This window comes from Cornus florida, unplaced genomic scaffold (genome assembly GCF_030987335.1).
Source record: "Cornus florida cultivar Cherokee Brave unplaced genomic scaffold, ASM3098733v1 CherokeeBrave_3.0.0_Hap2_Chr10, whole genome shotgun sequence".
In the NCBI taxonomy this organism is placed as follows: domain Eukaryota; kingdom Viridiplantae; phylum Streptophyta; class Magnoliopsida; order Cornales; family Cornaceae; genus Cornus; species Cornus florida.
The window spans coordinates 65,495,050-65,503,064 of NW_026775580.1; positions in this window are offsets into that span (position 1 = coordinate 65,495,050).

Genomic DNA, 8,015 nt, shown 5'->3' on the forward strand with positions numbered 1-8,015 from the left:
TTCTTGTGCTTCAACCTTTGCAGTAGAAGAGTTTCCCATGTAGAGTTGTTCTTCATTATCTATAGCTTCATAGGTAGTGAATATCCTCTTTCCTAAGCAAACATGACGAGTAGCTCATGTGTCCACCCACCATTCTCTATTGTTGCTCAAAAGGTTGATTTTAGAAACAACAGCTGAAAGATTTAACTCTGATACATCAGCTATCAACTTATCTTCCTCAATAATGTGCACCTCGGTGATCTTTTTCTTGGGGTTATGTTGTGCTTTGCGACTACGACAGTCTTTAGCTCAGTGTCCTAGCTTTCCACATACGAAGCACTTTCTAGTGAACCTCTTGTAGTTTTCTTGGCTAGGACCTTCTCCAGAGTATATCCTTTTCTTATTCTTCTATCCAGCTTCCACTATATTTGCCTTTGGCACCATTGAAGAATTCCCCAACTTTCTTTTCAGATGTGTGGTTATCTTTTTCAATTCTCAGCCTGACAATTAGGTCTTCGAGCCCCATTTCCTTGCACTTATGCTTCAAGTAGTTTTTGAAATCTTTCCAAGTAGATGGTAACTTTTCAATGATTGAAGCTACTTGAAAAGATTCACTTAAAGTCATTTTCTTAGCATGTATCTCATGTAGGATCAGTTGAAATTCCTTCACTTGGCTCATGACTGTCTTGGAGTCTATCATTTTGAAGTCCAGAAATTGTCTGACCACGAATTTCTTCAATCTAGCATCCTCAGTTTTATATTTCTTGTCTAGTGACTCCCATAACTCTTTAGCAATGTTCATTAGACTGTACACATTATATAGAGTGTTGTCCAATACATTGAAGATGTAGTTCCTGCATAGGAAGTCTCCATACTTCTATGCATCAATAGGCAGTTTCAGTTAGGTACTTGCTCAGATTTAGAGTTGTAAGGTAGAATATCATTTTCTATTGCCACCTTTTAAAATCCGCCCCATTAAATTTTTCGGACTTCTCCCAATGAATGACGGGAACATTAGGCATAGTAGTACTTGTATTTGCCATTCGTTTGATATATATTAAATATACAGACCACAATCAAATTTACAAAATAAAATAACAATAATATTTATACTATAGTATTACTATTTAAATATTATACATAAATATAATGTTTGTATATAGATAATTATTATTATAAAATAATAATCTAGATATATATAATATCTTATAAAATAAAATAAAACAACCTGAAAATAGATTCGCCCCGCTATGGTGCTAACAGATTTAGGGGCGTTTATCTCCCAGAATACAATAACTTTCACTGCAAACCAAAGGAATAGGCTCGGTGTAGTACTCTCTGACTCGAACTTGGACTCGAAGTGACTGACCAAACTTGGAGTGCTTTGGAATGAACCCAAGGGAGGTTTATATAGACCTCATGGTGCCTTTAGGTTTTAATATTTTTCCTATGTGGGACAAACATTTTTCACATTTTACAAACCCATTTAGGCTTATCAAACACCTTACTTTGGAGCTAATTTTTCATTCACCCGGAAACGGATTTGAGAAAGTAAATATACTACATTCATCTCCTTACGGAGAGGAACACGCTCGTCTATAGATCCGCAAATAATTCTTAACAGAATTTATTCAAAATCTCATCCATTGTTTATATTTTTAATGCTCCCGTTTCCAACATCCAGTTGAAATAGAAAAAAAATTTGGTTTCAATTTTGTGAATATATTTGTCATTCATACCTTCCGGAAAAAGTATATATATCAGTCATTGATTTCTGTCATCTCCTCTTGATATATTGCCCAGAATATAAGAGAAGGCAAAAATAATTATTTGATCTTGCATAGTTAATTACATTCTCTCTATTTTTATATCCACAGAATGCTCAACTCAACAAAGTCCTATTGTTTAGAGCACAGAATTTCCAACAAGAAGATTTCACTAATTTACTCATTTTGTTTAAAATCATTATTAAAGATAAGTACAAAACCAAACACAGACGAGGTGAAAGGAAGGGTTGTGGTTCTACATATATAAAAAGTACATGGGTAAATTAGTAAAATAAAAAATTTATGTTTAAAAAAAAAAATGGACTTCTTCAAAGGAGGTTTCAAAAGCACCATTTTCTTACTTCTATGAAATGACTTTCTGGCCATTTGTTTTTCAAGAAATTCTTTTACATATGTGTAACTTAATGTTAATTTTTTTTTAAAAATAAACTTTTCAAATTTGGAAGGACTTTTTAAGACGTAGAAAGCTGCCTAAACAGGGCATGATGAATAAATAAAATATATATTTTTATTTTATGGTGGTACTAGAAAGATGTACAACAGTTAGGCAAACAAACATGATTAATTATCATTAAATATATTTAAAATTAAGCCTAATAAATAGCCATGAATGTCATTTTTCTGGTGAAAGTACAGTACTCTTCGATATTCTATAATAACTTAATTTTATAATTTGAAAAATCTATCCTTTTTTTAGTGATAATTTTTCGTGGTGATTGTGTTTAAATTATTATAAGAACAAGTATAGAATTTTTTTATTTTTATTTTTTTTTACCAAAATAGTCGGAATGATTTAACCAGACACGCGAAAGTTACAGTAATCGATGATCAAACCGCTTGTCAACAAGCAGACGGTCAAGTTTCAAATTTGCATGTTAAATCAAATTTTCTATTCCAATTTGTTTGGAATTCTCAATTCTATTTTGCACCCTTTTGGTATTCTCAATTCTATTCCGCACCCAGTACATTCTCAATACGTAACACAAACTGGCTTACACGGTGTAAGTTACACCCTTACTTAGTTTTGAAAGAAAGAAAAAATTTACTATAATACTTTTATTACTATTAATTAAGTAAGCTTGTTACATCCACTCTAGCAACTTCTGTCTTACCTTGATGTTATTATTATGAGGAAATATTCTTAATTATATATAGACTATATATTATAATTAATGAATAAAATTTATTTACAGTAACTCTTTACTTAAATATTTATATATTTATGAAATTCTCTATTCTTTTATTATTTTTTTTAATCTATAAATTTTATACAAACTCTTCAATATTCTAAAATATTTCATTCATCTATTGAATACCTCAGAATTTCTATACAAATGTAAAGCATGAATGTGGGTAGAGCTAAATATATTTGGGTGGGGCAAAAGTAGCACTATATGATTAAAATCTTAAAAAATATATAACATTATTTTTTTAATTGTTTATTGTGATGACATTTTCACTAAGATGCTTTGTAGTTCAATGTTTAAAGGACACAAGTTAAATGAAGGGCTTCCATAATAACCCGTTGTTATTCTCTCTAAAAAAAATCTAGGTTAAGATTTCACGGAATTTTTCCCCTTATTTCATAGTCATATTTTGGATCAAACATTTCTAAATTGTCTTTATCAAAAATCAATCCACATGAATGAAAACAACGGTTTTTAATCTTTATTATCATTCACCGCGAAGGGTTATAGGTGGTACTTTTTTGTTTTTTAATGTGAAAGGTCGATGATTCAAGTCTTCATTGAAGCAAAGATAGTGAGTTTCTTGATAAAAGAAAAAAAAAAATTCTTTAAAATAAGTCTTGATCTGAGATAAGTTGTGATGAGCTTGAAAAAATTGTGTTAATATAATCAAAGTTTTAATTTTTTTCCAATTTAAAAAAAAAAAATTTGGCGGCAACTTTTTTTTTGTTGTTGGGATAATTAGGTTTTAGTGACCAAAATTAAAGAATGTTGGTTTAAACTGATCTTAAATTTATAAAAGGGTAAAGTTGGTTTAAACTGATCTTAAATTTATAAAAGGGTAAAGTACAGAACACTCCACGAGGTTTGTCGAAAGGACATTCAGATTAAAATTATCTATTTTTGGGACAATGACACCCCTGAAGATTAAAAAGTGGACAAAGACACCCCACGAAAAATTGACCAAATTGTCCTTTAACCATTTAATTGACCATTTTAACTTTACAAGTTAATAAATTGGACGAAACTACCCCTTATGAAAAACAACCACAATGTTTGGAATATAGACTACGTGTCTCTCTGTGTGTGTGTATATATATATATATACATCCTTGAAACAGATTAATAAATTGGACGAAAGTACCCATGTTTGAATTAATAACAAAATTTTTGGTAAAAAAAAACCCATTTGTTTTCATTTTGTCACAATTTCTCAAAATAACAAAATTGATTACAAAATTGCATATTTCTTTTGCTGTAATAAATTTTCAATTTCTTACAAAAAGAAGAAAGTTTGGCCAATCTAAAAGAGTGTCTATGGGTGTCACTTATATTTGTCAATGTTGTTCCATTTTGCCGTAAAAAAAATTGTGAGAGATTATGGATTGTTCAGTTTTGCCGAAAAAAAATTGTGAGAGATTATGGATGGGTTATCCAACCTCTGAATGATGTCTTTCAAGAGTTAATTGATGTTACTGGGTGTTACTTCGCTGCGTAGCCCACGCTGAATTCGCTATTTTAGTTATTTTCTATTTTGTTTTATGGTAATAACAAAATTGATAACCCCCATTTGTTAAAAAAATAAAAAATAAAAAATAATTTCATTCTGCCACTATTTCTCAAAATAACAAAATTTTGGTTAAAAAAAAAAAAGAAAAAAAAGAAAATCACATATTAGTAAAGAAAATGGGAACAAAATTTTCTTGTAAGGAAAATAAAGAAAACCCATTATTTAGAAAACCGCATAAAGAAAAGCCGATATTTTCTTTACAATATTTTTTTTGTAAAGAAAATCCCATTTTTGTAAAGAAAACAGGAACGAAATTTTTGTTGAAAAAAAAAAACCAATTTTTTTTTGTACATTAATAGATAATACAGTAAATAAAACAGGAACAAAATTTTGGTTAAAAAAAATACAGGTCTGATATTTTGCAATTCGCTAGCTGTTACTATGGCGCCAAGTGGGTTAATTTGTTACCCTAAACTTTCAGGGGCAATTGCGTCATTTTGACAAGTGTGCTATTTTGCAATAAATCTAAATTTAATATTAAGGGGCAATTTTGTCTTTTCATATGATTTAAGGTCTTCTTTGGATGGAATTTCTTCAAGAGAGTGTCGTTGTCCCAAAAATAGTTAACTTTTATCTAAATGTTCTTTTGACAAAACTCAGAAGTGATGCTCTACTTTACCCTTTATAAAAAGATGAATAGTCACTAATCATGTAAAATTGCTTTTTAGTGACCATATAAAGATAATTTTGTTAAAAAGTTTTATTTGACTTACTTAACTTATTAAGTAATCATTCCCATTTTCATTCTCATTCTTATACGAATAATTTTAATGTCTCCATCCTAGGCAAAGAAAAAAATCAAGAGAGGAATCGGAAAAGGAAATATAAACTCAGGCATTGAATACTCATTTATGGGTTCCCTTGTTTGATGCAAAGGCTTTTTATTTGTTTTTCTAATTGGCTGAAATAGAAAAAATAAATGAATTTCAACTTCATATTAAATGTCTGAAGAAAAACTGAAATGTCTAAGTCTATATTGATTTACCAATGTGTAAAGTTGAGCTTTCCACAAAACATCTGTTAGACAAATCTAAGAGCATCTCCAACAATATGTTAAACTTTTTTTTTTTTTTTTTTATGTAAAATATGCACGGTCACATATGATTTGTAATTTTTTTTTTCATCTCCAGCAATGTGTTAAGATACACTGCCACATCACCAATATGTAAAAGGGTTGTGTATTTTACACAGTCCTTTTACACAGCCACGTAAGTATATTTTCTCTCTTCTCATTTTTTTCCACTCTCGGTTCTATTTCTTCTCTCTCATTCTTTTATGTCTCTTTGTTTCCTACTTTTTTAGAGCGCCATAGAAAAGAATCTGCAACTGGCAACTGACAACAAGGTAAGAACTCCTCGACCATCTTTTATTTATTTATTTAATAAATATAGTTCGATTTATCACTTTCGTTTAATCTTATCTTCTACAATCATTTTTTTTTATCCTTATACATTCTATTCCAATGAGATAAATATGTACTAGCTAGCCAAAAATTAGATATATATTTTAATTACGTTTTTATATAATTGTTGATATAAAACCTTTGATTATATAGTTTTTATTATTTGTTATTAAGTTAGAATTCTGGTGGTGGTAGGAAAGGTTTGCTATTGGCTAGATGGGAAAGTGAAATATAAGGGGAAATTATTATTTACTTCATGGTATCTCTTCCAGTTTTCAAGACTCCGTATCGTAAGTTTTTGTTTTTATGGAAAAGGAGTGAATTAATTTTAATCTCATTAAGCATCATCATGATATGTGAACGACATTATAGCATAATTGCCTTCATCTTCATATATTTTCATAGCCTGTTTGTTCCCAGATTGTGGCATACATCCTTGTTGCACAAACCAGTTTTATACAACATTGTCCGACTAAATGAATGAAATAGTCCTCTGCTTTAGGCGCAAGCATACGCATAGATTCAGGTGTCTGCCATTGAACATGGAGATATCCAAGGGATCAATTAATCTCTGGATTGATATCTAGGCTCTCCCTTTGTTTTTTCTACCCAGGTATGAGTTCGGGGCCATTGCTTCATGCAATACTAAGAATTTGAGTTTTAGATCGAGCTTTATTGTTATTAGATAATTTTATGCTAAATTCAAGTTATAGTTTCTTTCTGGACATCCGATAAAATTGGAACAAATTTACTGAAAAAAAAAAGAAGTAGTAGTAATTGTTTGATGCACTTTTTTTAATTGAAATATATGTTACATCAATTCTTCTATACCAGTGTGAAATGTTAGAAGTAGCATTTTGAAACAAGACATGTTGAGTATAGATGTTGGATTTTCCAAGTCCAATATGCAACTAGGAAGCATATTGATAATTTAGGTTTATCATATGATTTTGGTCATAAAATTGTCTCCTTTTTTTAAAAAAAAAAAAATAAGTTCAAGGTATAGATATATAGTTTGGTTCATGTGTCCTTAGGCTTGAAGATAGTGAATACAACAATTAGACACATCCACAGTCTATATAACATATATTGGAATATATATCGTTGTAAACATGGTTTTGATTAATGTGGAGTAGATTTTTTACTTATCTAATTTTTTCACTTGAAGAGTATGCTCTGTGAGATGGTATATTACTATTGTTGACATGAATATTATTGCATTTAGACATTCATATACACGCCATGTGGCACAAACACACACTAAATTTGTTGTGTATGAACTTGTTTGCTGATTCTTTAGTGTTTTTCTATTTAGGTACTTCCTAAATGTCATCTTCAATATCCTCAATAAGAAGGTCTATAATTATTTCCCATATCCATAGTACGTTATCTTTGAGTTTTGGTTTCTCAATTTTCAGATATTCCTGCTTATGTTCATTCTGAATCAAATCAATGCATTTTAATGTGATAATTATCATTCTTCGTTTGATAACACTAATCTATTAGAAACCTTACATCTACATAACATACTTTCAAGGTCCAAACTATTCTCTCTCTTCAACCACACTGGCAATGGGACGCAAAAGAGGGCCACCAGACACCTATCCAATAAATCCTATGACCGGACGCCATTTGACATCCAAGAAGTCAGAAAACACTGACCAATCAAAGGACTCTGAAAGTGATGGAGATGATGACGAAGACAGTGCAACCTCATGAAGCTTATACATCTCTGGTTTCTAAGATTAGTATTGCTAGGATTGATCTGCTCAGATCATTGAAGAGTTGTTTGAACTTTGAAGTTGTGTAGCTTGTGAATAACCCCCAATCTTAAGCAGCAGATCAACTTCTTTTGAGATTTCAGTGCTTAATCCAGATATAGGGCTATGATGTATGTTCTGCTACTTCGTCTTGTTGTAGAAAGAACTTCATTTTATATTTGTGGTAGCATATATTGGTTTCAATTTTTATCTATTCAGGTCACCCACACACATTCAGAATTGTAGTATTGAAATGCCAAACAGGGATTTGATGATTCAAATTTATTTATTTATTTTTAACAAGGAAAAAAAAGCAAAATAAAATACAAA